The sequence below is a fragment of the Caretta caretta genome, chromosome 11 (genome assembly GCF_965140235.1).
Source record: "Caretta caretta isolate rCarCar2 chromosome 11, rCarCar1.hap1, whole genome shotgun sequence".
Lineage (NCBI taxonomy): Eukaryota > Metazoa > Chordata > Testudines > Cheloniidae > Caretta > Caretta caretta.
Window position 1 is genome coordinate 71,831,839 of NC_134216.1, and position 27,653 is coordinate 71,859,491.

General features: G+C 43.4%; 1 protein-coding gene across 5 annotated transcripts in view; it reads right to left on the bottom strand.

The window, feature by feature from the left end:
* Positions 1–27,653, bottom strand: part of AGAP1 (ArfGAP with GTPase domain, ankyrin repeat and PH domain 1) — a 707,317-nt gene that overhangs the window by 574,091 nt on the left and 105,573 nt on the right. The window contains exon 1 of one of the 5 annotated variants that reach the window (XM_075118163.1): positions 2,660–2,768. The exons of the other annotated variants lie outside the window; for them this stretch is intronic. The gene's annotated coding sequence lies outside the window, so the exon portion shown is untranslated. Of the gene's footprint in view, positions 1–2,659; positions 2,769–27,653 lie in introns of those variants that run through there. 5 annotated transcript variants of the gene reach the window in all.

Here is a 27,653-nt window from a genome sequence, read left to right on the forward strand (position 1 = left end):
TGTTGTACACTTTGCCTTCTGCAAAATAGGTGTAGTACTTCCTATGTAACAGGAGCATTGAGAAGCTTAGTGTATGTGAAGCAGTAAGATCATTAGGTGACACATACAATACAGAAAAGCAAAGTGGCTATAACTGTACTTATTGTTTTTTTACTTACTAAACAAGGCCAGCCAGGGTGTGCAAAAGGAGGAGTTTGCCCTAGGCCCACATTTGAGAGGGCTCACAAACCGAGTGGTGATGTGACAGGGCATGCAGGGTCTCACTGCCACTCAGGTTTGGCTCAGTGGCCCCTCCGTCATGACGGAGGCAGGTGGGCCAAACCTAAGAGGCACTGCAATCCCTCAACGTCACTCACTGAAATTTGGCCTGGCAGCCCCTCCATCACAGTGAAGCACCGGCCAGGCCAAACCTGAGTGGTGTCGCAATGCTCGAAGAAGGGGAACCAGGCCCAGCCCTGCAGGACAGGAGCCAAGACGCTGCTACGGGATGAGTGTGGTGCAAGCTCACCCTCGAGTCCACCTTCCCTCCCCTAAGGCCTACCCTCAGTGGCAATTCTTTTGGAAGGGGTGGGGGCTCAGTTTCAGATTTTGCCCCAGGCCCCTTGAAACCTCTGTGCAACCCTGAGTAAAATAGAAGAGAAACTTAAAATACTCCTAAGTGTGATAGCTTGGAATCAAGGGGCAGGTACAGTTGAGCTAATTGAAGCTAAGACTCTGAGTCCAGAAATCCTACCACCAAGACTCACTGTATGACCTTGGGCAACCAATTGAACCTCTGGTGTCTCTCAGTTACTCTATTGGTATAATAGGAGTAATGTCTAACCAGTTTTATGAAGCGTTTAGAAGTCAGAAAATTGAGAAATGCTATTCCTGGGCAACCCTACAATAATTCAGTAACTGAACAACATTTCAGTATGCAGCATCTATGTATGGTGAGTGGGACAGCGGTACAATAATGTTAAATTTCAGTTTTTCAATACATTCTGGACCTGGATAAAGAATTAAAATTCTGGTGTTAGTTACCGTGTTTCAAAGACTCAAACCGTGAACTAGTTAAATATCACACACACAACTTTACCGTGAGTTCTCCACTAGCTGCCCTTCATAAATTCATAGTATAAAAGCAAATCACTTTATAGATTTGTGCTAGATTTCTTGGAAATTTCCTTCCACCCACAAAATATTACATCATAGTGTGTAACAGCTATTCCCATACTACATATAAATGCAGGTCAATCCAGAAATGATCACCAGGGATAGGCTGACATTTTCATATGCGATAAAAAAAATGGCCTCTTTCCAAGTAATTAGCAGTCTATTCTTCATTCCATGCATACAGCTAGGGGAATGAGGACACATCTTTTAGCTTTTATGCTTTATCTAGCCACATTTTCAATATCTTTAAAGCTGATTCAGGGAAGCTATAAGCTAGTTTGTAAGATGTAATGCAGGATCTTTTAATTCAATGGGCCTGAAGACCAGGTTTAAAAGGGCTCAGATTATATATTTCATTAGCAGTGCTTTGCAGAGAGGAAAGCAATTCTCAGTATTTCTTGAGCATCTTATTTTTAGTGTGCATGCATACACGCAGAGTACCAACTGAGAGAACACGCGCAATGGCACCTAAGCTGTCCATTTTCATAACCACTCTAATCAAACAGTTCAGGAAAGGATATTTTAAAATAAATTCCTGGCATAATTATAAAAATTTACTTCACATCTGTTCTACATTTTAACAAAATGTTTCATCTGCAACACCATACTGATCTATTCCCACCACATTTCTTCCTTGGTTATGCGTGTTTGCTTCCATGTCATTGTATTGGGTGAAATTTTAATGAAAGAATTTCTACACTGACAATTCACATTAAAGATCATCTTTCTGCATAAATTACTGCTTTTTGTACTTTACAGCTGAACACAGGAATTATGGGGGAAAGCCACAGTTCACTAGGACTATATTAAAAGTGGGAAATATTGGCAATTCCAAAGGTGTTAGTTGTTAGAAGGAAAACGCTAGAACTTTCTAAAATGGCTGCACTTAAGGAATTGAGCTGGAAAACTTGTTTCAACAAAAAAGCCAGAAATTTAATTGCTGCAGAATTTGTACTAACATCTTATTTAAAAAAAAAACAGTGGAATGCGTCCAGTGTAAATCTGTCAAATACTTCACATAAAATTTATGTTACAAACTTCTAACAGATGTTTTAAGCAGACAACGTTATTAATTAAATTAGTAGAGGCACTATAATGAGACCCTGATGTTGACATTTCATTCTAGAATGCTCATAGCTGCTGCAATTATTGTGTAATCTGATTAAAAACTCTTATAGAACCACTCTACTTAAGGTGACAGCTTTTCTGTTTTGGAGGAACACCAGGATCATCATCATCATCAGTAAGTATGCCTGCAAGAAAACAAAGAATAAAGGAAAGAGATAGAAAAACAGATGAGCTTCCTGCTTCCTCAGGGCATGGCTACGCTTGCGGATGTAGAGCGCTTTGAGTTAAACCCGCCTTCGGAGAGTGCAGTAGGGAAAGCGCTGCCATCTGTCCATACTAACAGCTGCAAGCGCACAGATGTGGCCACATTTGGAGCACTTGCAGCAGCAGTGGGAGCGATGCATTATGGGCAGCTATCCCACAGAGGATTTCTTACCATTCTGGCGCTGTGGCTTGTGGGAAGGGGGCGGGACGTTCTGGGTCCTGTCCCAACGCCCCGTGATGCACTGGTTCGCATCCCAGCAATCCCTGTGTTTCCCTCCACATTTGGCACCATCTATCAATGTTTTTTCTACTGCGCACTCTGTCTTCCCTTTCGGTCTGCGGGAATGGAGCCCAAACTGCTGAGGAGTATGCTGATGAGTCTCACCAGCACATCACGTTTGGCAGTTGAGTTATTCCTTATGATCCAAAGTGACAATGAGGGCTCCGATGATATCGACTCGAGTAAGGCATATGACACGAGTTTGCTTGTGGCATTCACAGACATGCTCACCACCGTGGAACGCCGCTTTTGGGCTTGGGAAACAAGCACTGAGTGGTGGGATCACATCGTCATGCAAGTCTGGAATGACGAGCAGTGCCTGCAGAACTTTCAGATGAGAAAAGCCACTTTCATGGGACTGTGTGAGGAGCTCGGCCCCACCCTGCGGCACAAGGACACAAGATTGAGAGATGCCCTGATAGTGGAGAAGCAGGTGGCTATTGCAATCTGGAAGCTGGCAACTCCAGACAGCTACCGATCAGTCGCTAACCAGTTTGGAGTGGGAAAGTCGACCACTGGAATCGTGTTGATGCAAGTTTGCAGGGTCATTAGTCGCATCCTGCTCAGAAGAACCGTGACTCTGGATAACGCGCATGACATTGTGAATGGCTTTGCACTAATGAGTTTACCTAACTGCGGAGGGGCGATAGATGGGATGCATATTCCAATTCTGGCACCAGCCCACCTAGCCTCCCAGTATGTTAATCAGAAGTGGTATTTCTCTATGGTTCTCCAGGCACTGGTGGATCACCGTGGACATTTCATTGACATTAATGCAGGCTGGCCCGGAAAGGTGCATGACCCATGCATCTTTCGGAACACTGGCCTGTTCAGGAAGCTGCAAGCCGGGATTTTTTCCCAGACCAGAAGATCACCATAGGGGAAGTCGAAATGCCCATTGTGATCCTTGGAGACCCAACTTACCCTTTAATGCGGTGACTCATGAAACCCTACACAGGGAGCCTTGACAGCAGCAAGGAGCGGTTCAACAGGCTGAGCCGGTGCAGAATGACTGTGGAGTGTGCTTTTGGCCATTTAAAGGGCCGCCTGCGCTCTCTGTATGGGAAGCTGGACCTGGCCGATGACAGCATCCCTGCGGTTATATCCGGGTGCTGTACCCTCCATAACATTTGTGAAGGGAAGGCTGAACGATTCACTCAGGCATGGAACTCGGAGGTTCAACTTGAACAGCCAGAGAGCAGGGCTATTAGAGGGGCCCAGCGCGGGGCTGCAAGGATTAGGGATGCCCTGAGGGAGCAATTTGAGGCCGAAAGCCACCAGTAATGTCTGGTGCCCTGCACGGGAGTGAAGTGCAGTGGTTCCAATGTTAGTCGGTATCTGTGTTTGCTACGCTGACTAGCAGTGCCTGTTTCTTACTTGGGCTATGGTATCTTTTACTTTATGCAATAATAAAGAATGTTTTCAAAGCCAAAAAATCCAAGTGCCTGGATAGAGTCCGTTTGGCTCTCCATTATGCTTATCAGCCAATCCGTGCTTTGCTCCCGGAGCACCACGCTTTTGTGCCGGTGCTCCTCATTCTGCTGGTGGATCCTCCTTTCACTGTCCCGCCACTCCTGCACTTTTTGATTTTCATTACTTGAATGCTGCATTACCTCATGCAACATGTCTTCCTTGCTTCTTCGTGGCCTCTTTATGATTCTTTGGAGTCTTTCGGCCGGTGATAACATGGACAGCTGAGATCTCAAGGTTGCATCTGTAAAGGCAAAATGCAACACTTAACAGAGACAGCATTATTCACACCAGACAGAGCAGTGATTCCCCCATACTTAAGGGCAAGCACACTTTACACAATAGCATAATTTGCCCATCCCAAAGCGAGCGCACATAACCCAAGGGAGCCCCAAAATGGTAAGCAAGCACAGAATCAAGCATGACTGATTGTTTCACGGCTGTACTGTCCTCTAGGTTTCTGTGCCTTGGGGAGAGCCAACAGTGGCAGGGAGCCCCTATACTGAACACTGTCCCCACATTTTCCCACAGGAGTTCATCCTAGAAGATATCTCGCTGCTGAGCGTGACCTGGGAAGCAAGGGAGGCTCTTCTACTGCAATGCGGCTTCTGCCGTGGCCCTTATGCAGCTTGCCTGTGCGCAGCAATGGTCCCCCCGCCCCTTACGGCACAGTGGGGCAGACAACTTAGCCTTACTAGGCCAAGGACCACTGTGGCTCTCCCAAGAAACCTGCACAAGCAGATTGCCCAAGTTCTGGATGAGACCTTTGAAGAGATCACTGAGGCCGATTACCGCGATGTGAGAGAGTACAATCAATGCCCTATTCCGCATCGAGGCATGCATGCAGCCCTAACCCTCCTCTGCCCAAGAGCCCGCACCGAATAACTTCCTTTCCAAAAGGAAAACCGCTTACCGGGAACCTCCTCTGGTGTTTGTCCTTCCCCAAGCACTGGCCGCCGCGACTGGCTACCTTCCTCCTGGCTTGAGAACAGCTCCTGGTCGCATGCATCTAGGGATTCTGGGGTGTCTTCCTCTACCTCAGCACCCTCGCTCCCGCTTTGCTGCTCCCTCCTCCTGCCTTGTTGAACTGGGCTCTGAAGTGTCCATGGTGGTACCTGGAATGGAGGTGGGGTCTCCCCCAAGTATCGCATCCAGTTCTTTGTAGAAATGGCAGGTCACGGGGGCAGCACTGGAGTGGCTGTTTGTCTCGTGGGCTTTGCAGTAGGCATTCCCCAGCTCCTTCACTTTAGCCCTACACTGCAGTGCATCCTGGTCATGGCCCCTTTCCATCATGTCCTTTGATATCTGCCCGAAGGTATCGTAATTCCTGCGGCTGGAGCGCAGCTGGGACTGGACAGCTTCCTCCCCCCAAACACTGATGAGGTCCAGCACCTCACCACTGCTCCATACTGGGGATCGCCTGGCGCATGGAGGCATTGTCACCTGGAAAAATTCACTGAGCACTCCACACCTGGCTGAGGAAACAGGACGGGGATTTTCAAAAATCCCCAGAGAATTTGGTATTTGGTCACCTGAGGGCAGGGCAGTAGAGTTCAAAGTGATGACCAGAGTGGCTAGAACAGGCATTGTGGGACACTTCTGGAGGCCTATCAGAGCGCACTAACAGACGAGGGCGTCCACCTATTATACCACACTGGCACCGCAGCGCTCCAGCGGGGGCGCACCAAACGTTATTCCACTCGCCGAGGTGGAGTACCAGGAGCGCTCTAGCCACGGAGTCAGAGCGCTCTACATGCCTTGCCAGTGCGGACGGGTAGTGACCTAGTGCGCCCGGGGCTCCTTTCATGTGCTCTTACTCGCAAATGTAGCCAAGCCCTCACAAAAACCACTTGTGCTTATGTAAAGTCTTGCATATGGCATCAAGCAGAAGTTTCTCACTATTGATTAACTTGGCCTGAACACAGGTATATCCAACTCCAGACTTCTGCTGTATTTCTAACTCATTACCCCACCTTCAAACCAAACTCGGTTTTTAAAAGCAGCGGGTAGCAGCAGCCACTTTTGATTTATTTATTAAAGGAGCAGGGTATTTCAGGGTTGAAGAACACACTTGTAACTGCCCAGCAACGCAGCATTCTGAACTCTCTCCAAGGAATTGTTTTTCTAAACGGACTGTAAAAGCATTGCTTTCAAAGGATGTCAGGAGGTGTTTGAAGCCCTACTGTCAGAGCAGGTATAGAAGTTAGAAAAGTTAATGCTGTGAGAAAAAGACAGGGCAAAGCATGCCAAACATCCCTTGGCTGGGGAACACTAACAGCACTGGAAATGCTAGTATTGTATAACAGAATGCATTAATAGGCTAATAGTATTCATAGGTGATCGGGTAATACTTGCCAATGTTTAGAGTATAAAAGGGAATTAGTGGAAAAGGAATAAAATGTGAATTCTGATGAGCAAAGAATGAGCCCAGAACACAACAAAAAGAACAGACCATATAAACAGGGATTCATATGGCTGGCATGGGACAGTGGTGTCAGGCTGGCAGCATGGGCTAAATCAATCTGTTGCATTACTGTAATAAGGGTGGGGAAATGGTGGGCTGGGCTAGGAGACAAAACATGTACACACTCGAGGGAGGCTAAAGTAATGCAGATGCAACACTAAATGATTCTCAGGCTGCCCTAAAAGGAGATCAACAGGTTCTGACTATTCCAGACCGTTCATTTAAAGTTCCAGCATTAAATTTTAACTCAAACCCTGTGAGCACAGCAGCAAGTCTAGAGCTGCCCTTTCAGGTGGCAGTGACCAGGGGGTCAGAGTGCAGTGCTACTGCAATCCAGCAGAAAATATCTGAACTCACCAAAGAACAGGTAAAAACCAAAGCTGCCTCCATAGTCGTAGAATGAGCAGATCTAATCCACAAATAATTTCTTGCCCACATACGAGTATCTAGTTTTAATACTCTATTGTTTTGGCATATAGACACTTGCAGTTTTGTCAGCTGTATATTTTCACATTTGTATGTAGACGCTTATAGCCCAAGCATAGCAGATGTTCCTTCGATGGTTTGTTAATTGATTCACTCATACCTATGTAATATACATGATTATGTGTTACAAAGTTTATTCAGTTATACTTTCTCCTACAGATTCAGTTCTGAATGAATTCCATCAGAAGGAAAGTGAGAAAGCAACATAAAATGTTTTCCCATTACCTCATCCCCAAGAGGCGATCAACAGCCATCTACTTTGTCGAGTAGCATCAGTAAGGTAGCCAACAGAAGTGGAACAGTCCTCCACTTGCACAATACACACCCACTAACCATCAGAAACAGCACCAACTCAGACTGCCTCCATTTTTCTGGATAATGTAACTAGTTAATATGATTGCAGGTCTCAAGTGGTAAAAACCAGTTACAGATCTTGCTTCATGTCCCCACTCTCACATTTAATTTATGTAATGAATTATAACCAACAATTTGACATGGGAACTTTAAAAGTCTAATACCGAACTAAATTTCCCCAAAGACTGTTGGCAACAAAATTATGGTCCAGTCAAATAACCTTCCCTAGTTTAAAATGTTTTTGCTCAGTTCATTTCTCTCTCCATGAAGCAGAGAAAAAGTGTTATATTAACACTCCAATTTTTGCCACAAGTTTACAGTCAATAGAAAATTACCAAGCTATTTTAAGCTTTTTGTTGAAATATGAGCAAACGTAAGCTGGTTTACTGTAGCATATCCAGAGTCTGCTCAGTAAGAGTAACTAAAAACATCTCTTTTCCCTACCAGTGGAAGTTAACTACTCCAAAAATGTATATGAGAGCCGATAATTCCTATTGTCACACCCAGACCTTTCCCCTGTTAAAGAATGCCATGAAGTCAGTCTCAAGTAATCATTTCTCTCTCCTTTCCTTGGAATCTTCATAAAATGGCCAAAGTACTTTTTTTTCTTCTTCTTCTTGGCCTGGGTGACTTCTCTAGTGCAAGGTGGTGCACCTGAAGGAACTGCTGAAGTATAGTCAACAGAAGGATCCAGAAAGGACAACCTCTGGTTGTCACAACAGAATCAGGAGATGCAGAGTAGTCAAACCTTCCTAGGAAGGGGTTTTTACAGATTCCTGGAGTGAGTTGCTTTCTCTGTTAAGGTTTTATGGACTTCCGCTGAGACGTTGTTTGAAGTTTCCAATGTTGAGCTGACTGATAAGCTTAGAGAGCAGTAGAGAAGTGACAACAAAAGGAAGATCCTACCTTACTGAAGCATGTCCTGTTTAGAACAGTGCCACCAAGAAGGAAGTAATGGTAGAGCCAGAGCTTTTTTTTGGCTTCACATAAAAAGGGAGAAAACACTAAGCACTGAGGCATGCTGGGAATGCTTTCTAAAGACAAAGCCCAATCCTTCCCATGGAGTACTCAACTAGTGCTGCCTGATGAAGGACACTGACTTAAATTATGAATAATGGCAGGGGGGAAATTGCAGTGAAGTCCTGAAAATAAAGGGACACTATAAATGATTTTTCCAATTAAATCAACACATGTTGATAGAGAAGGGCTAAGAAAATTTGCAAAAAATGCCTAAAATTGATTTGACTCTTGCTAACACTATTGATTTCTTTGCTTGTGATATTAGCTTTCATCTGCAAATCTTTCCCAACTGTACTTATTTCTTCTCTGTACAGAACACAGCTGTTCACATCCTCATGTTCCACAAACTCTTGGCTATTAAGGGTAAATAGCATTAATGGATTTGATGTTTAGTGATAGTTTTCCAAGACTGAGAAAGGCAAAACACGTCTTCACATTTCCTCTCGTGGAGGTCAAATAATTTATATAAGTATAGAAAGTGGAACTAACATCACAACTCACCAATGTTTAACAATATTCTATGTCAACCTCTTATGCATACTTCCCACTGCTACTTACTGACGACATTTTAAACCCGCTGCTTTCTGCATGCATCAGACAAATCAGACTTCTAAAGTATTATGTGTATGAAATGAAATTACTTGCTTTGTCCTTTCAGTTTATTAAAATTTATTTCAGAAAGCACACATTTGAACAAGTTACTCATTTGTTTTCATAATTTAGAGTTTATAATTGTTACAGTGTTATTCTGCTGCAGATGCCTTCATTTGACTTGAATGTTAGTTTCTACATGATGAAAATCATGCACAGTATTTGTTTGGTGCAAAATGCTTGATCAAAAACAAACCAAAAAAAAAAAAGCTGATCTTGGAATTTGTTAACACTGGACCTTAGTCTGGGTCACACTCAGTTAAGGGAGAAACCTGTGGGCCCTGCTAAGTGCCAGGGACTAAAGCAAAGGATGTTTCTGAAGTTCAGGAATAGGCGGTTGCTTTTTTAAAATTAAGATCCTCCCTAATGGGAGAAAGAAATGTAACAACTGGGCTTGTGGCTTTTTTTCTTCATGATTGCCAAAAAACTTTCCAGGCCTTTTTTCCCCTAACAAGTTCCCTCCCCGACTTTTTTTAAAGCTTTGTACATTATCATCTTGTCTACCTTGAAAGACTATGTATGACACCTAGGAGCACATGAAAATCCCTTCCTAAAGAATTTGTGAAATGACAAAAAGCAGCAAAAACTGGACAGCTGACCAACTCAGGAGGCGGGGAAACAAAGATTAATCAGTTTTAACAATATTTCACCTCAGTGATTACGATTTTACAGAGGTAAGCATATTTGCTTCAATACATCTGCCTTTTAGTTACAATGCAAAATTCCCAAGATGTCCTCCATTACAACGAGAATACTAGATTGGCATTTCTGGTACTTCAGATAAAGGTCTTTGTTTAAAAAAAGTCAGGTTTGGTTTTTGGTGGGTTTTTTTTGCACCTATAAACGGCACAAACCCAAATTTAAAAAAATCCTCTGCAGGTCACCTTTAAATGGCAGGCTTGGAATCAGTATGCATTTACCAAGAGCTCAGTGTACCCACATCCCATTAAAGAACCATATTAGCAAGTCCTCCCAAGCAATCCCACAAGACATACCACAATCTCAGTAAAGCAAATAATTACAAAGTGGTTACTTCCAAACCAAATATGCAGTGCAGATCAGTGTAAAATGTGCCAGCCATAGCTATGAAATATTCCTTTGCCCTATTCCTCAGTTCCACACTTTGCCAAGCACCTCAACTAGTTCTTGACGGGTAGTGGAGCTGTTTTTGACACAGTTGTGTGAACAGTCTAACAGTGTTATGTAGTTTAACCGGTGTTATAACAACTGTATTCTATATGGTTTAATGTAAGAGACAAGGCACAAGTGTCTGAACAGATGGTATAATAGGTGTGCTAGCATTTCTGCTTTTACAAACTACGTTTAGTACAGACCTGGTTAAACAAAATATGCTAAGCTCAGTTTCTGCTTTACAGGTTGTGTTTTTTTTAAATGCTAGTGTCTCATAACATGCAAAGATTTCTGAAAACCACAACAAAAATGTCTTTTCTTAGACTCTGCACTGAAGTCTACAAATATTACCAGGGTGTTGCTCTCTTTCCGTGATTTATTTCTCTACATCCTGAAGAAAGTAACCCTTTAGAATTTAATATTTCTGCATGGGAACACCACAGTAGTCAGCAAGCTAAACTGATCTAGAAAGTAAGAGTCATTCAGAGAATGACATCTTGGATTCCAGATTAGTATTTAGTATGTACTGTGTTGAGGTGGGAGGGAGACACTGCAACAAAATGGACTCCATTTAACAGAAACTAGGAATGGAAAATAGCTGTCAGAAGTTGTAAATAGTGTGCCACTCAGAAGACAAACACACCAGGCCTTTGAAACTTCTATTACATATGTCCCCCAGAGCAAGTGTTTTAGGACTCCTCTATTCAAAATGACTTTTCAATTCCACATTAATATAATCACTGATAAATTAGATATGTTCTTAAGTAAAGATACTTCCAGGTCACACGTAATGTATAGAACTTGCCTCTTAATACTGCAACCTTAGTTATTAAATCTCAGCATTTTAAAATTATATTGTTTTAAAATTATAATCTAAAAGTTTAGTTCACTTTTTATGCAAGTTACATTTTTCTCAATTTGGAAAACTAAAGGTAGCATTTCGCTACTCATAATATTTTCTTATCTGGTGCTCCATGACCTGTTACAACTGGGTTATTCTTTGTCATCTTCCAAGCATGCAGACGTCTCATTTTTTTCTTTCAAATAACCCCTCTCTGGCTTCATAATGTAATGCTTACAAATGGAACTGTTCAGAAAACCGATTGCTCTTAATGGGTAGGCTCTCCACAAGCCCTCTATGACCCTCTTGACAGATTGGCCATCAGAAATACAATCAGACTGGTGAGAAAACAAGGGACAGAAGAGAAACCAAAAAGGCACTGCACGGAATTGATAATGTGCCCACAAGTTTGCCAAGTGCATACAAGATGGGTGGAACAAGCCAAATGGCACATGAAGACTGGCTTCTTTGTATGACAGAGAAAATCCTGAGGAGATCTGTGTCAAAGACTCAGACTCTATGCAAAAATGGGCCTAGCAGACTGTTAGTCTGGAGACAGTCAGTATTGGGTAAAACTTATCTGTCCTCTTCTCTACCAGAAAAGTCTTGAATTACCACCCAAAAAATCCCCAGGAAAAGAAATTCTTTTGGTGATATGAGATTTGCAATGCTGTCCTCATTGCCGGTTCACTGGAAGGAAGGGGTGACAGGATGAACCAAGGAGGGCAACTTAAAAAAAAAAAATCTATGGAAGACTGAGTTTTAAGAGTCCATCTGCCTGATGTGGATTTTTTTAATTTGATTTGGAAAGCAGCTGTGTTCTATCGTTTTTTCCCTTAGAAGCCCAACGTGAGTTTTTGGTTTGGTATTTTTTTCTTCCTCCCCTTTTTCATACACCCTTTTGGTACTACTTTTTGTTGAGGTACACAAAGGCCTCTGATTAAATGCCTGAATTAACCACCTCAAATGGTAAAGCAACCCCTAATTTATTGAGTTTGTTGGCCTCACAATAATAAAGCCACTGCTGTCCAGTCTATAACCTGCCCCTTGAAGAGGATAGGAATGAATTGTTTCCTTATTTTGGGGAGGAGGGAGCGGAGAAGAGCAGAACTGAGTATGAGGTCCCATGCTGAAGCCTTTTCCTTGATTATTAATGCTCTGAAAGTTTTGCGAAGTGGTTTTACAACAAAAGGGTGCATCCTCCTTTCTTCCTGCTGACATTGTCGTGTAGGATCAACTGCTGGGATTATCCATCAGAACAGGCAGACCCATGGCGTGAGCAAACTAGACCTTAAGCAACATCACTAGGACAAGCGCTGCTTTCAAGCTCAATAATGTGGCAGACTAGGCCAAACTAGCACACATGAAGGAGTACCAGAAGACAACAAAGCATACCTGTGTCGCTGCCTGCAGATTCCTTCTGTTTTCCTGATTTACTGACAGGCTGGCAGTGTGAGGTAGGCTACTCTGCTGCAGAGCTTTTGTTACCCATAGATATTGTAAAAACGCAAGTTTGGTTAGACTATGCTAACTTAAAGGAAGCCAAACAAAACAGAAGAGCTACTAACAAGAGCGCGGGGGGGGGGGGAGGAGGAGAGAGCATGATTTTTCAGTTCATTGTCAGTTCCAAAAAATGTGAAAAAAAAATCGGTTCAGGTCAAACCAAAACAAAAAACCACTAACTTCTTTCTGGTTATTCATAACTTTAAAAAAAATAAAGGAAATGAAAGGCTGGATTCACAAAACATCCTGAGGCCAAGGCGGCGGCAGCTGCCTTAACTTTTAGCCAAGTTGTTTTGACATTCACCAGGGATGTGGTAGACCTGGGTTCACTTCCCTCCTCTGCCTGATGTGGAGGAAGATTCTGAACAGGGTTCTCACCTCCCAGAAAAGTGACCTAATCCTTGGGTTATAGGGTATTTTGAGGTGGGTCTATTTATATTTTCTCCTGTTGAAGCTGTTCCACTTTATATAAAGTACTTGAATAGTAGCTGGACCTGAGAGAAAAAGACTGATTATAGCCCAGTGGTTAGGGCATTCTCATGAGAGGAGGGAGATCCAAGTTCAAGCCCCCATTCCTGTGACTATACACAGTGGGTCTCCCAGATGGGTACGCTAGCCACTGGGCTAAGAGTTATAAGACCCCCAAGCACCTCCTCCCGTTTTGAAATCTAGCCCAAACAATCTCCTTTTTGTTTTGACCAAAGGTATTTCCCAAAATAGACAAGATTCATGAACAGTTTGTTGACCCGCAAACATAATTTGTCTTGAATAAAGTATTAATTCAAAAAATGTCACCCAGCTCTACTGACACTGCTAGGCTAGCAGTAGGGACTAGACTGCTCTACCGCACCGTACAAAAACAAGCCAGAACATAGCAGTACAATTGAGGACTGACTAGGCCATGCTTGAGGGAGGCAAAAGAAAGAAGCTCAACGGCCACAAACTCAGCACAAACCCATCTTTGAGGGAGCTAAGAACAGAATTAGTACACAGAATCCTCAGGCTTCCCTGAAGTAACGGCAACTGGTACAAAACAATGGGAATCTGAGCCACCTGAGTGGTTGGTTTGGTGTCAATTGTGATTTCAGTGTTAAACCTGCCCTTTGATAGAGGAAGCCATCAACACCACCAATGAGGCAAGGGTTCAAGAAACTGACCACAAGAACTGGGGAGAAAATATCTGATTACTGAGGCAACCTGAAAGGAGTGGTTTTTCACTGTGCTGTGGGTTTTTCATGCCAATTGATTTAGTAGCCTCTCGGAGACTCCTGGGCACTATTATTTCACACCCCAGTCCAAAAAAAAGGGAAAGCCATCTGGCTTGCTTCTTCCAAAATGCCAAGTTCCTGCTGCTGAATTTCCACCCAAGCAGCTCAAGGCTTGCCTGGCACATTAGGGAGGCAGTGCAATATTGCTCAGAGGGGTTGTGAGCAAGAACCACTTAGATCTTAGTTGGGCCTGCTACATTGCTATGTCCCTGCCCCTTTTTGGGGTGGGGGGTTAGTGGGGATTTTGTACTCAAGAATTCTCTCCCTACCAGGTGCAACAAGCTGAAGGAAAAATAAAACCAAACATAATGGAAATAAATTCCTGCCTAAAGAGAAAAAGGAGAATGAGAAGCTACTAGCTTTAAGTGGAGGCAAAAGCACTGGGAAGTTAGAGAGGCAGTTAATTCTCTGAGCAGGTCTGCTTCCTGGCATTACACTGTGAACCCCATGAGTGCGTTTGTTAAAAAGGAGGAGACCCCGTGCTGAAAAGATGAGGAGAACCCAGTTGTAAAGGAACGTGGAACATCAGGAGCCCATTAGGGAGAAAATCAACTGACAACTCATTTTCTTATGCTCAGTTTCTACAACATTTGATTCTCACTCATAATAAAGTAGAGCTTGATTTGAGCACTTCAGGGGAATGACATGTTTTTAAAAGGTTTCCATAGTTTTAAAACATATTTAATGGAAATCTTTAGTCACATTTTGCAATAGCTGGTTCCTACAAAATTTAAGGTTGGAGTTTAAGTTAACATGACAATATAATTTTTTTTGTTGGTGAAAAGTTGGGACATTGTTGCACTTTGTTTTGGAGAGCTTTTGGGACAAAGGACACTTTACATATTTTTAGAATTATTTCAACTTCGTTCATACAACTAGTGGTCTTTAACAAAAGAATCAACTTGCAATTTAATCAATTGCTACCCGGAATATTAGTTTCCACTAATTTCTGCTACTCAAAGATGTGACATGGACAGTTATAACTCTCAAAAACATGCAAAATCCTTTTCAATACATCCTTTATGTTTACTAATGTTTGCCCATTACCCTATATGATAAAAGACAATACATAGAGCTACTGGAAGAAATTACTTCTGTAGTCTTGCTCAAAAAGAGAGAGGACTCAGCACTTAAGAATCTAAGTCTGCAATTTGGGTCATATATTACACTTTTTTACCTGTAACAAATTAATGCTCTGACCTATGTGATTTAGTAAAATTTATTTCATAATGTAACATTTGCACATAAGAGCTCTCAGGATCCTAAACTATTTCCATCTGAAATTTAACTTGAGTAAAATTGGACTAAATATATTGCTCAATACACACTGAAACCAAGGGGAATATTCTTCTTCTCTTCTCTGAAAGTGGTGCAGTGATTTGCAACCATCTGCAGCATGGAGAAGTCTGTGCTCACCACATCTGCAAACGTGTAAGGTGTATCTTGAAGGAAGGCCTCAAAGTCCTGGTTCACAGAACACAAGAGGTTATTTGTTCTTCATTTGGAGGCTAGGAAAAAATCCTGGGGACTATTCCAGGCATTTGGTTGTGTGTGCAAATGCCGCAGAACCGTAACAGCTCTTGTCTACCAGAGATTACATACATTTCTCTTCAAAAGAAAACCAAGGAAGACAAAAAAAAGTATGCTTGGCTCTGGAGTCTGACACTGTCATAAATATAAAGGGAACGGTAAACCCCTTTGAAATCCCTCCTGGCCAGGGGAAAGCTCCTCTCACCTGTAAAGGGTTAAGAAGCTAAAGGTAACCTCGCTGGCACCTGACCAAAATGACCAATGAGGAGACAAGATACTTTCAAAAGCTGGGAGGAGGGAGAGGAACAAAGGGTCTGGGTCTGTCTGTGTGCTGCTCTTGCCAGAGACAGAACAGGAATGGAGTCTTAGAACTTTTAGTAAGTAATCTAGCTAGGTATGTGTTAGATTATGATTCCTTTAAATGGCTGAGAAAAGCATTGTGCTGAATAGAATAACTATTTCTGTCTGTGCATCTTTTTTGTAACTTAAGGTTTTGCCTAGAGGGGTTCTCTATGTTTTTGAATCTAATTACCCTGTAAGATATCTACATCCTGATTTTACAGGGGGGATTTCTTTATTTCTATTTACTTCTATTTTTTATTAAAAGTCTTCTTGTAAAACTGAATGCTTTTTCATTGTTCTCAGATCCAAGGGTTTGGGTCTGTGGTCACCTATGCAAATTGGTGAGGCTTTTTATCCAACATTTCCCAGGAAAGGGGGGGGGCAAGTGTTGGGAGGATTGTTCATTGTTCTTAAGATCCAAGGGTCTGGGTCTGTAGTCACCTAGGCAAATTGGTGAGGCTTTTTACTAAACCTTGTCCAGGAAGTGGGGTGCAAGGTTTTGGGAAGTATTTTGGGGGGAAAGACGCGTCCAAACAGCTCTTCCCCAGTAACCAGTATTAGTTTGGTGGTGGTAGCGGCCATTCCAAGGATAACGGGTGTAATATTTTGTACCTTGGGGAAGTTTTGACCTAAGCTGGTAAAGATAAGCTTAGGAGGTTTTTCATGCAGGTCCCCACATCTGTACCCTAGAGTTCAGAGTGGGGGAGGAACCTTGACAGACACTAATACAAGACACCAAAACCCATTAAAATCAACACTTCTACTTAAGTTTCCTCTAACCTATCACATACAACTACATTTCTAGATTTTGTTACGAAACAGAATAACAGACAGTTCGTTAACTGCTTATGAGTGTCCCAGCATTTTAGTTGTGGGAAAAAAACCAATAATGCCTCCATTAAGTCTCACAAGATTCACTGATGTTATGCAAAAAGATTTTTGCGAATACAGACTAACACGGCTGTTACTCTGAAAACTGATGTTATGATCATAGCACCCAGAAATGGCAAAGACCTACTGGAACACCAAGTGAATACCCCTGGCAGAACATGAACGATGATGTGACTGTCTCATTAAATTCAATTCCTCCTTCCTATAGTGCAATCCTATTATTGTTTCCTGCATCAAAATAACTACATAAGCCTTCACTCTATGGTGCTCAGAGGTGTGGAGTTAAGTCAGCATAGTGGGGCAGTTACTTTGGCGTGAGTGAAATTTAAGTGTAGTCACTTCCATAGTGAGTCTGATGTAAACTGCCTTGAGTCAACCTAACTCTGCAGCACAGACCAGGCCTGAGAGAAAAGAGTTGGATATGGCCAGGTGTTCATGGACTGGAGTACACTGTGGGCAGGGTGGTCAAGAATACAATAAATTGGAGTGTTGTAGAGCTGGATCTGCAAATCTGTCACAATCATGAGCTAAGAATACTGGGTCCAAAGCAGTTTGTCATTAAGCTACTAACCAAACACCAATCGGAAACATTTTTGGGAGACTGTTACATCCCCTGCATCAAGAATAGCCACCTACTTTCATAGCCGGCTACTAGGAAGTGGGAGAGAACGTTTGAATGTGTCATAAATATAAAGGGAAGGGTAAACCCCTTTAAAATCCCTCCTGGCCAAAGGAAAAATCCTCTCACCTGTAAAGGGTTAAGAAGCTAAAGGTAACCTCGCTGGCACCTGACCAAAATGACCAATGGGGAGACAAGATACTTTTAAAAGCTGGGAGGAGGGAGAGAAACAAAGGGTCTGGGTCTGTCTATATGCTGCTTTTGCCGGGGAAAGACCAGGAATGGAGTCTTAGAACTTTAGTAAGTAATCTACCTAGGTATGTGTTAGATTATGATTTCTTTAGATGGCTGAGAAAAGAAGTGTGCTGAATAGAATGACTATTTCTGTCTGTGTGTCTTTTTTGTAACTTAAGGTTTTGCCTAGAGGGATTCTCCGTTTTGAATCTAATTACCCTGTAAGGTATCTACCATCCTGATTTTACAGGGGTGATTCCTTTACTTCTATTTCTATTAAAAGTCTTCTTGTAAGAAAACTGAATGCTTTTTCATTGTTCTCAGATCCAAGGGTTTGGGTCTGTGGTCACCTATGCAAATTGGTGAGGATTTTTACCAAACCTTTCCCAGGAAGTGGGGTGCAAGGGTTGGGAGGATTTTGGGGGGAAAGACGTGTCCAAACTACGTTTCCCAGTAAACCCAGTTAGAGTTTGGTGGTGGCAGTGGATATTCCAAGGACAAAGGATAAAATTAATTTGTACCTTGGGGAAGTTTTAACCTAAGCTGGTGAAAGTAAGCTTAGGAGGTTTTCATGCAGGTCCCCACATCTGTCCCCTAGAGTTCAGAGTGGGGGAGGAACCTTGACAGCATGTCTACCAGAGTTCTTTCCATGCTATGTGGATCCTGCTTGATAGAGACTGATATGGAAGTTAAAGCTAATAGATATCTGATCTATTTAAAGCTCCATTCCCCCACACATCTGCTGCAAGGGAGAAAGTAGTATGTTTCTTTCCATTTGCACAATTTCAGTGCTTTACAGCTTTTTTGGTGTACCAAGGGATCTCAAATAGTACTTTTCTTCCATGCCTTTAGTTTACTTATCTTCCTCCTCCCTGTGACCTTTATGCTGTTTTTCAATGGTAGAAGCAACAAACCATTAGTCAGAGAGGGGCCCATGAAACACTTCACATATCATGCAGAATTCGGTGCCCCTCCATCTTGAGCAAGCTGTACCCTTTTATACAGGGTAACGTTCTGCAGGCATGCCCTAAGTCTGATTTCTTACAAATATACACAAGGGGACTGAACAGCTGTTTGTCATTTCCTGCAGTAAAAAAAAAAAGCAAAACACATTGCTGTCAAAACACATTGGTTGAATTTACAGGTGGATGAACTCAGCAAATTTTAACTTTTCACTACCAGGCAATAACTTACAGTTCCACGATTGTAAACATCACTGGATACTAACATTGTTCCACACTGCATCAAAACAAATCTTCTGCTCTCTACAGAGCTGTTAATATTAATGAGCCAATTTACACATTCCTAATTATAACCTTACTTCAGGGATCAGTCAGACTCACGTGCATCTGTGTTGCAAGTCACATTAAGCATTTCTGCATGGCCAATTTTTATTCAGTATGAGATGCACTGTCCTGAGATGGGGGGTTCCACGACCACCACTCCCAAGAGAAGGAGGCGAGTGGTGGTGGTTGGGGACTCTCTACTCCGGGGGACTGAGTCATCTATCTGCCGCCCTGACCGGGAAAACCGAGAAGTCTGCTGCTTGCCGGGGGCTAAGATTCGCGATGTGACGGAGAGACTGCCGAGACTCATCAAGCCCTCGGATCGCTACCCCTTCCTGCTTCTCCACGTGGGCACCAATGATACTGCCAAGAATGACCTTGAGCAGATCACTGCAGACTACGTGGCTCTGGGAAGAAGGATAAAGGAGTTTGAGGCGCAAGTGGTGTTCTCGTCCATCCTCCCCGTGGAAGGAAAAGGCCTGGGTAGGGACCGTCGAATCGTGGAGGTCAACGAATGGCTACGCAGGTGGTGTAGGAGAGAAGGCTTTGGATTCTTTGACCCATGGGATGGTGTTCCAAGAAGGAGGAGTGCTAGGCAGAGACGGGCTCCACCTTACGAAGAGAGGGAAGAGCATCTTTGCAAGCAGGCTGGCTAACCTAGTGAGAAGGGCTTTAAACTAGGTTCACCGGGGGAAGGAGACCAAAGCCCTGAGGTAAGTGGGAAAAAGGGATACCGGGAGGAAGCACAGGCAGGAATGTCTGTGAGGGTAGGGCTCCTGCCTCATACTGAGAATGAGGGGCAATCAGCAGGTTATCTCAAGTGCTTATATATGAATGCACAAAGCCTTGGAAACAAGCAGGGAGAACTGGAGGTCCTGGTGATGTCAAGGAATTATGACGTGATTGGAATAATAGAGACTTGGTGGGATAACTCACATGACTGGAGTACTGTCATGGATGGTTATAAACTGTTCAGGAAGGACAGGCAGGGCAGAAAAGGTGGGGGAGTAGCACTGTATGTAAGGGAGCAGGAGGACTGCTCAGAGCTCCGGTACGAAACTGCAGAAAAACCTGAGTGTCTCTGGATTAAGTTTAGAAGTGTGAGCCACAGGAGTGATGTAGTGGTGGGAGTCTGCTATAGACCACCGGACCAGGGGGATGAGGTGGATGAGGCTTTCCTCCGGCAGCTCGCGGAAGCTACTAGATCGCATGCCCTGATTCTCATGGGTGACTTCAATCATCCTGATATCTGCTGGGAGAGCAATACAGCGGTGCATAGACAATCCAGGAAGTTTTTGGAAAGCGTAGGGGACAATTTCCTGGTGCAAGTGCTAGAGGAGCCAACTAGGGGGGGAGCTTTTCTTGACCTGCTGCTCACAAACAGGGAAGAATTAGTAGGGGAAGCAAAAGTGGATAGGAATCTGGGAGGCAGTGACCATGAGTTGATCGAGTTCAGGATCCTGACACAGGGAAGAAAGGTAAGCAGCAGGATACGGACCCTGAACTTCAGAAAAGCAGACTTCGACTCCCTCAGGGAACGGATGGGTAGGATCCCCTGGGGGACTAACATGAAGGGGAAAGGAGTCCAGGAGAGCTGGCTGTATTTCAAGGAATCCCTGTTGAGGTTACAGGGACAAACCATCCCGATGTGTCGAAAGAATAGTAAATATGGCAGGCGACCAGCTTGGCTTAACAGTGAAATCCTAGCGGATCTTAAACATAAAAAAGAAGCTTACAAGAAGTGGAAGGTTGGACATATGACCAGGGAAGAGTATAAAAATATTGCTCGGGCATGTAGGAATGAAATTAGGAGGGCCAAATCGCACCTGGAGCTGCAGCTAGCGAGAGATGTTAAGAGTAACAAGAAGGGTTTCTTCAGGTATGTTGGCAACAAGAAGAAAGCCAAGGAAAGTGTGGGCCCCTTAATGAATGAGGGAGGCAACCTAGTGACAGAGGATGTGGAAAAAGCTAATGTACTCAATGCTTTTTTGGCCTCTGTCTTCACTAACAAGGTCAGCTCCCAGACTGCTGCGCTGGGCATCACAACATGGGGAATAGATGGCCAGCCCTCTGTGGAGAAAGAGGTGGTTAGGGACTATTTAGAAAAGCTGGACGTGCACAAGTCCATGGGGCCGGACGAGTTGCATCCGAGAGTGCTAGGGAACTGGCGGCTGTGATTGCAGAGCCATTGGCCATTATCTTTGAAAACTCGTGGCGAACGGGGGAAGTCCCGGATGACTGGAAAAAGGCTAATGTAGTGCCAATCTTTAAAAAAGGGAAGAAGGAGGATCCTGGGAACTACAGGCCAGTCAGCCTCACCTCAGTCCCCAAAAAAATCATGGAGCAGGTCCTCAAGGAATCAATCCTGAAGCATTTACATGAGAGGAAAGTGATCAGGAACAGTCAGCATGGATTCACCAAGGGAAGGTCATGCCTGACTAATCTAATCGCCTTCTATGACGAGATTACTGGTTCTGTGGATGAAGGGAAAGCAGTGGATGTATTGTATCTTGACTTTAGCAAAGCTTTTGACACTGTCTCCCACAGTATTCTTGTCAGCAAGTTAAAGAAGTACGGGCTGGATGAATGCACTATAAAGTGGGTAGAAAGTTGGCTAGATTGTCGGACTCAATGGGTAGTGATCAATGGCTCCATGTCTAGTTGGCAGCCGGTATCAACTGGAGTGCCCCAGGGGTCGGTTTTGCTCAATGTCTTCATAAATGATCTGGAGGATGGTGTGGATTGCACTCTCAGCAAATATGCAGATGATACTAAACTGGGAGGAGTGGTAGATACGCTGGAGGGCAGCGATAGGATACAGAGGGACCTAGACAAATTGGAGGATTGGGCCAAAAGAAATCTGATGAGGTTCAATAAGGGTAAGTGCAGGGTCCTGCACTTAGGACGGAAGAACCCAATGCACAGCTACAGACTAGGGACCGAATGGCTAGGCAGCAGTTCTGCGGAAAAGGACCTAGGGGTGACAGTGGACGAGAAGCTGGATATGAGTCAGCAGTGTGCCCTTGTTGCCAAGAAGGCCAATGGCATTTTGGGATGTATAAGTAGGGGCATAGCGAGCAGATCGAGAGATGTGATCGTCCCCCTCTATTCGACATTGGTGAGGCCTCATCTGGAGTACTGTGTCCAGTTTTGGGCCCCACACTACAAGAAGAATGTGGATAAATTGGAAAGAGTCCAACGAAGGGCAACAAAAATGATTAGGGGTCTGGAAAACATGACTTATGAGGAGAGGCTGAGGAAACTGGGATTGTTTAGTCTGCAGAAGAGAAGAATGAGGGGGGATTTAATAGCTGCTTTCAACTACCTGAGAGGTGGTTCCAGAGAGGATGATTCTAGACTATTCTCAGTGGTGGAAGAGGACAGGACAAGGAGTAATGGTCTCAAGTTGCAGTGGGGGAGGTTTAGGTTGGATATTAGGAAAAACTTTTTCACTAGGAGGGTGGTGAAACACTGGAATGCGTTGCCTCGGGAGGTGGTGGAATCTCCTTCCTTAGAAGTTTTTAAGGTCAGGCTTGACAAAGCCCTGGCTGGGATGATTTAATTGGGGATTGGTCCTACTTTTGAGCAGGGGGTTGGACTAGATGACCTCCTGAGGTCCCTTCCAACCCTGATATTCTATGATTCTAAATGTTCAGAAAGTGAAGAGTTTTTATAAAGATTTTTGTTTGAGATTAAACGGACTTATTCCCATGTTGTTGTAGAATGTTTAAATGCATTATGTAGTAGTATGGATTTGTGTACTACATGGGTATGTATACACTGTAATGTAAGTCCAGGGTTAGTAGAGTTTGAGCTAACAGATGCTGGATTTGTTAAGCTAGCTTGTGAACATCTACACTCATTTGTAACCTCAGGTTAGGAACGGTTGAATCCTGGGTTCCAATTTGGGGCTTCAGGTGTCTACACTCATTCTGTGGGCCCCAAGTCCAATCACTCATACCAGACTTTCTAGCGCCCTCCCAAAATGTGGCTACTCCATCCCTTTGTTCATGGTGCAGTGTGGGAAAACTTGACTATCAGGTTGCTTTGGTGCAACGTGGAACAATGTTTGTATTAGTTATACTTACCATCTCTGAGCCGTAAGGATTGCCCAGTAGTGAAAAGTTAAAATTTGCTGAGTTCATCCACCTGTAAAGTCAACCAATACATTTTGACAGCCAAGAAGTGTTGTCCCCCCGTTTTTTTTAAATGCACGAAATAAACAGCTGTTCAGTCCCTCAGAGGACAAAGTCATCTCATGGGATTATTCTGGTGGACTCCCAGAACACTAGTCCAGAAATGCTGGTGAATAAACACAACTATGACATAGTTGGCACCACAGAGACTTGGTGGGATAATGGGCATGACTGGAATATTGGTATAGAAGGCTACAGCTTGCTAAGAAAGGACAGGGAGGGGGAAGAGAGAGGTGATGTTGCCGTCTATATCAAAGATATATACACTTGGACTGAGGCAGAGATGTTGAAAGTCTCTGGGAAGGATAAAAGGTATAAAAAACAAGGGTGATGTTATGGTAGGGGTCTAAATCTAAGGAGAAAAAACAGTTCATGAGAGTTGCCAGGTTTTCAAAGAGACATTATTAAGGCCACAAGAGCAGACTATCCCACTGTGCAGGAAAGATAGGAAGTATGGCAAGAGACCACCCTGGCTTAAGCAGGAAATTTTCAATGATCTGAAACTCAAAAGAGAGTCCTACAAAAAGTGTAAACTAGTCAAATTACAAAGGATGAATATAAACACAAGCATGTAGGAACAAGATTGGAAAGGCCAAGGCACAAAATGAGATTAAACTACTAGAGACATAAAGGGTAACAAGAAAACATTCTACAAATACATTAGAAGCAAGAGGAAGACCAAACACAGGGTAGGCCAATTACTCAATGGGGGTGGGGGAAACAACAACAGAAAGTGTGGAAATGGCAAAAGTGCAAGGTAACTTATTTTTGGTTCAGTTTTCACCAACAAGTTTAGCTGCAATTGGCCATCTAACATAGTAAATGCCAATGAAAAGGAGGTACAGTAACTCCTCACTTACAGTCGTCCTGGTTAACGTTGTTTCATTGCTGATCAATTAGGGAACATGCTCGTTTAAAGTTGTGCAATGCTCCCTTATAACGTCGTTTGCTTTGCCCACTGCTTCCAGGAAGAGCAGCCCGTTGGAGCGAGTTGGTGGGGGCTTGGAACCAGGGTGGGCCAGCAGCCCCCCTATCAGCTCCCCGCTCCCCTACGGAGATATCTGAGTCATTAGTGATTACCTTCTTAAATTCATGGGAGATGGGAGAGATTCTAGAGGACTGGAAAAGGGCAAATATAGAGCAAATCTATAAAAAGGGAAATAAGGACAACCTGGGCAATTATAGACCAGCCACTTTAACTTCAGTACCCAGAAAGATAATGGAGCAAATAATTAAGCAATCCATTTGCAAACACCTAGAGGATAAGAAGTTGGTAAGTAACGGTCAGCATGGATTTGTCAAGAACAAATTGTGTCAAACCAGCCGAAGAGCTTTCTTTGACAGGGTAATAAGCCTTGTGGATTTGTGGGTGGGGAGTGGTAGATGTGATATCTTGACTTTAGTAAGGCTTTTGATGGAGCTACTATAATGTGGGTGGATAACTGGCTGGAAGACTGTTTTCAAATACATAAAAGGTTATTACAAGGAGGAGGGTGAAAAATTCTCCTTAACCTCCCAACCTCCTTAAGGATAGGACAAGAAGCAATGGGCTTACATCGCAGCAAGCGAGATTTAGGTTGGACATTAGGAAAAACTTCCTGTCAGGGTAGTTAAACACTGGAACAAATTGCCTAATGAGGTGGTGGACACACTGCCATAGGAGGTTTTTAAAAGCAGGTTAGATAAACACCTCTCAGGGATGGTCCTGATAATACTTAGTCCTGCCTTGAGTGCAAGGGACTGGACTAGAAGACCTCCTGAGATCCCTTCCAGTCCTACACTTCTATGAGGCTACATTTATAGTGCAGATCAATAGGGCTTGAACCCTAGGTACTGGCTTGACTCAGGCTCAGCCCCTCCAACCCAGTGAGGTCCTGGGACCAAGCCCTGGGCTAGTGTGATGTGTGTGTATAGACAGAAGGGGGGTTAGGCTTGAGCCTGATTTCGAACCCTGAGCTTACACTGCAATGTCGACATACTCCATAAGCTCTCCCACTGTATCTAATACTGTTCAGATGGTCAGAAATTGTACATAAAAATTCTAATTATAGTCTCCTAAGCAGCTGCTTGTAATAGAACTCAAAACCTACTCTGTCGCAAAGCAGAGTTTTTCAAGATTGCTTTCTTCAATATTTTATCAAAATCGAGGAAGTTTTGTTACAGAAAGGGGAAGACAAAAGCAGGTGAGCAGATGCTAACTTAAGCCTTAACAGCATTTTTGTTTCTCCAATAGCACCTCACAATGTCATAAGTGCTTCCCAAACAGAAAACACAGAGTGCTCCCTGAAAATCTAAGGAAGCCATAAAAAACACTGAGCTAGGGTCAGCATCAGTCACTGGTCACTCAAGAAAGTGTGCAAATAGCGGATATTGGTAAAAGGTAAACAGTTTTTTATTCTACAAATTAAGATGTTAATGCAGTAGTTTGTGAAGAATTTTGATATAAAAAGATCACACATATTTAGTAAAACATCACAACTGTGTATTCTTACCTTTCATGCAATTTATTTTTCAACTTTAGACCAATTTTAAAGCTTCTTTCCACTAGCACAAGCTTTACATTCTTACCTTAAAAGATCTAACTTATGTTTATTCTTAGATTTCTTTTTAGACTGGTCTTCAAAAAGCATAAGAGAGGAAGCAGTCTTGCACAGGGGTCATGCACAATAGTGCAGCAATATTAGTGCCTGATACTCACTGTCCTGCTTAACATCTCTCTGAACAACCTGAAGCAGCACAGGGAAAATATTGTTCAGTTCATTCAGTATAGCTAGGGCCCTACCCAATTCACAGTCCATTTTGGTTAATTTCACGGCCTTCAGAGCTGGGCAGCTGGAGAGTGGCAGCTGCTGGCCAGGAGCCCAGCTTTGAAGGCAGAGCCACCACCAGCAGCAGGGCAGAAGTAAGGGTGGCATGGTATGGTATTGCCCCCCCTTACTTCTGCACTGCTGGTGGTGGGGCACTGCCTTCAGACCTGGGTGCCCACCCAACAGCCACTGCTCTCCGGCCACCCAGCTCTGCAGGCAGCACAAAAGTAAGGGAGGCAATATCGCAACCCCCTAAAATAACCTTGTGACCTCCCCTACAACTCCCTTTTGGGTCAGGACCCCCAATTTGAGAAACACTGTTCTCTCCATGAAATCCGTATAGGGTAAAAGCACACAAAAGACCTGATTTCACAGCGGAAGATCAGATTTTACAGTTCGGGATGCATTTTTCATGGCCATGAATTTAGTAGGGCCATAAGTGTAGCCTTTCACTCTGAAAATGTAGGTCCTAGTAAAAGGCTGATAAAAAAATTAACTTATTTTCTAATTTTTAATAGATTTCCTTCAAACTAGATTTTGACTGGCCTCTCAGAAGCCAGACAGCTTTTAGTACCAGTTTGTGGCCTACTCACTCATAAAAATTAAAATTTTAATATTGAGCAGTCCCTATTGTGACAGCTAAATTTAGGAAGTTTAAAAGCGACTCAAAGGGCCACAAATTTGTTGACAGAGCACCTCAGCACTGTGAAAGCAGTATACTGGGAGGGAGAAAGGAATTTACAAGACTGTCACCTTCTCTTATTTTCTGTTGGCCCCCAACCAGTCTTACATAAGATTATGAGAGATCAGGCAAGGAGTTCCCAGATGGGCACCACTGATGACTGATGCATGCTGTGACATCTGAAAGCCCAACTGGCTTTTGGACAAGCAGGGTATGTCTACATTGCAAAATAAGCCCAGAGTTCAAATTCAGACTCAAGCCTAATCCCTCTTCCAAATACACACTAACTGCACCAACTCAAGGCTCAGATGCAGGGTCCTAGGAAGCTATGGGGATGAAAGGTCTAAGACTGAGTCAAGCCGGGACCCAGAGTCAAGCATTATTGCTCTGCAGTGTAGATGCAGCCTCACCAGACTCGTACTCTGGGAGTCTGCCAAAAGTATGCCATAACCCCATGGGTTGACATTTCTCCTGTGGACAGTCAAGTTTGGTGAACAGTCAAGTTTTCGCACATCGCACCATGAACAAAGGGATAGGCTGGCCACATTTTGGGAGGGCATTAATAAGTCTGGGATATGAGTGGCTGACTCAGGGCCACATAATGGAGAAGCAAGTTGGGATCCAGGGTTCAACAGTTCCTAACCTGTGATTACATATGCGTGGAGACATTCACACTCTAGGTTAACAAACCCAGGCTCTGCTAACTCGAGTTCTACTAACCCTGGGTTTACACTGAAGAGTAGATATGGCTAGGGATACTAGGTATGATCTAATACCTGTTAGAGATGGATGTCTTTGTACTAATATTTGAATAAATGTACCATTACCATGAGCAAAGAGGAGTATGATCCAGGAGTGGAACAGCAGGGGTTAAAATGTAGTTTTCTGTCACAAGCAACTAAGCCAGTACTTGCACAGTTACAACAGACGATGCATGTGTTTAAAACTAATGAAAGACTTCTATACTTCTCTGCAGCCTTAGTTAAGGCAAAATATTGCCACAAATATTTGTTGGAAAATACTTCTAGGACACTTGCATTACTAAACATGCTCAGAAAGCACATTTCATTGGTCCTAAAGATAACTTATGGGCATAAGGCAGACAATCTCT